Source organism: Meriones unguiculatus, chromosome 10, assembly GCF_030254825.1.
Source record: "Meriones unguiculatus strain TT.TT164.6M chromosome 10, Bangor_MerUng_6.1, whole genome shotgun sequence".
Classification (NCBI taxonomy): Eukaryota; Metazoa; Chordata; class Mammalia; order Rodentia; family Muridae; genus Meriones; species Meriones unguiculatus.
In genome coordinates, this window is record NC_083358.1 from 34,394,383 (window position 1) to 34,397,539 (window position 3,157).

The following is a 3,157-nucleotide window of genomic DNA, read 5'->3' on the forward strand; positions in this document are numbered from 1 at the left end:
GAGCACTCACCATCGGGAAGGTGGAAGGCAGAAACCAGCTCCATCTTTAAGGCGTGGCATTACACAGCTCTCTACAGTTCCCCCTTTTTGTTTTAGACGCATCAGGCAAGAGTAGAGGTCTGATCTCTGATATTAGAAATAAATTGGGACTTTGTACCAATGTTCATTTAGGTGTCATCCACCCAAAGAGCATCAGACCCATCTGATACCTTTTTCTCAGAGGCGGGACCTGGGGCATCAACCCGCATGCAATCAGACATGCTCTTCTCTGGGTCGAAAGCAGCTGACCCTGAGTGCAGTGCTTAGCCTCGCATCCTGAGCGTAACATTTTAGCTTTTTATGGTAGCCAACCGTACTTGGGGAGACTGTCCTGCTTCAATGGCTGTAAAGGCCTGAATGATCATGGCTGCATTACACTGTTGTGAGACTCTAATCTTGCATATACACCACAGGCAAACCAAGGAGACCAACACCAGAAGGCCTGCTAACGCTCCCATGCCCGCCCATTCCTTCAGATGATTCATGGCTACAGCAATCCATGATGATAATTCTGTGGCTAGTCCTGTGTCCACTCTGGTAGAATTTGCCGTAACAATGGCCACTCTCAGCTGCGGACTTACAATAATTTTTAAAATTATTCTTCTTAAAAAGAAAAACATACTACTCTCAGATCTTTCAATAAGTGTTAGAGGCCAGTAATTTATAGAGTCTAAACTTTAGGCCAAGTTCAATTTTTTGAAATGGTCTTTAAGCCTAATGTGAAACAAAAGAGAGGTCAACATGTCTGTGAAATGGCTACTCAGTACCCAATAGTCTCAGTTTCCATTATGAAAATCCATTCAGTTTCTATCATTATCTTCAGGTTAGATGTTTAGTGCCCTGTTTAACAGTGTCACAACTATTTAGTGCCTGGAATAACAGAAGACATAAACAAAGTCTTTGTTTAATCTTTGGAAGTAGTCTCTGTGTGTGCTAAGGTCTGCCTTCAGCACCAGCTGGGCAGTTCATAACTAACTCTGCCTTCACTCCATGAAGGTAAGACATGAGAGAGCTGTTGCTTACAGATATTTGTTGGGTGTGTTCCCTACTTTTGAAATGCACACAGCCACAGGACTAATGGTCTTTATCATACGATAGTCAGCTTCTCGATGCTGTCGCAGAATGCCTTGCACAGACAGCTTAAAAGGAGGAATAATTTATTTTAGCCAATGGTCGTAGAGATTTCAGTCTGTCACAGTGTAGATAATGTGAGAGCCAGTGCCAAGGAAGAAGAGGGAGAATGCTCCACTCTTACTTTGTTAGGGTCCTCAGCATATAGGACAGAGCCACCAACAGGTAGGGTGGGTTTCTGTCACCCCAACCCACTCTGGAAAGTCCACGGATGTGATTCTTGAAATGTGGATTTTGCTCTCATATCCCCAAATTTTTGACTCTGCAGGCTGTCCTCCCAAGCCCTCGGAGGAGAGCTGTTTTCCTGGCTGGGAATCCCTTGGCCTAGATGATCACATTTTTTTTTTCATTTTTAAAATTCAAATGGGTTTTGATCATGTCCTCTTGAACTCCCAAATTCTACCCACTTTCCTATGCAACCAACTTTATGTAACCCTCTTTCTCTCATACACATAAATTAACTCACAAAACACCAAAATGAAAATCAAAACAAATGCAAATTCTATAAGACAAATAAAGAAGGAGAGACAAAAATGAAACAAAAAGCCCACAAAACAAAACACCATAGAATTTGTTTGGATTCGACCAACTACTTCTGGGCCCGGGGCCTGCCTTGCTACACCCAGTTGATACACCCAGTCACACTCCAGCGTAGAAAAATGATTTTCCATTTCTCAGCAGGTATCAATTGTAAATAGCTTCAAGCTATTAAGGGTGACACCCTGTGTCAGCTTCCCCATCTCAGTGCTGGGACCCCAGCTAGCTTGAACCTGTGCAGGAAATAGAATATGATTATAACTCATTGATAAAAGTCCGCGTTGTTCCTTCTACACAAGGGTTTTCTACTTGTGTAGAAGGGAATTGACACTTCCAGGCTTGTCAGAGAACTGGAGTGAGAAAGGGCACCAAAAATGCCCCAAAAATCTCCTGCCGTGACTTGACTGTTCTTACTTGCAATAAATGTTTGTCTGGCTTTGTTTTATTTTTTCCTTTTCTTTCCTTTTTTTTTCATTGTCTTTTTTTTTCCCCTTCTTTTTGTATAGCTATGGCTGGTTTCCAGAGCTCAGATATAATTTATTCTGACAGGTCTGTTAGCAGATCCACTGATTTGTGGCAGAATGGGCTCTGGGAGTCCTTCCCTGCTCAGTGGTTTTCTCTGATTATCAGTATTGTTTTCTCAAGATTTTTAGGCTCTAGGAGATCTGATTGGTCTTCAGATAACATCAGCATGTGGGCTGCAGGCTTGTCCATACAGTTCCCTGATACGTTCTTCTTGCAGTATGGCTCACTAGAGACGCATTCTCTCCGCTTCCTCTCCCTGAACATGCCTTTCCTTTTCTTCATGCTTGAAAGCTAGCCTCACGATGTAGGTGTTGGACAGGCAGTTCCTTCCCTTTCATCTTTCCCATCTCTGAACGCCTCCCATTGTTGCTACTAAATATAGCTCCCATTCTTCTTGTTCTTTTCTCCCTGGGCTCCAACGACTCCCTTACTTTCTGTCTGCTCTTAGGACTCCTTTAAAAAAAAGCTTTGATTTTCAGGCACTGATCACGGTATACCAAGCAGCAATACTTTCCTTTGAATTAATTCTGTTTAGAATCTGTTGAGATTCTTAGATATGTAAACTATGTTTAAAAATCAGTTTTCAGTAAATATATATATATTCAAATAATTTTCAGTTTCTCTTCTCTTCCAGACTCTAATACTGTTTGAGATAAGATTTTAGTGTGTAGCTCAGGATACTGCCAAACTCACAATCCTCCTGCCTCTGCCTCATCTGAGCTAATATTACACCCACTACCGGTTCCCAGTCCCACACAAATGTTGAACTTACTACACACTTTGCCTGGTTCCCGGGGTGCTTTGGTTTTCTGTTCCTGCCTTTTGCTGTCTGTGCTTCAGTGAGGAGACTTTTTATTGCTGTTTTCAGGTCTGCTACCCACTCTCCAGTTAACATGAATTTACTATTAAACCCGTCCAACACAGC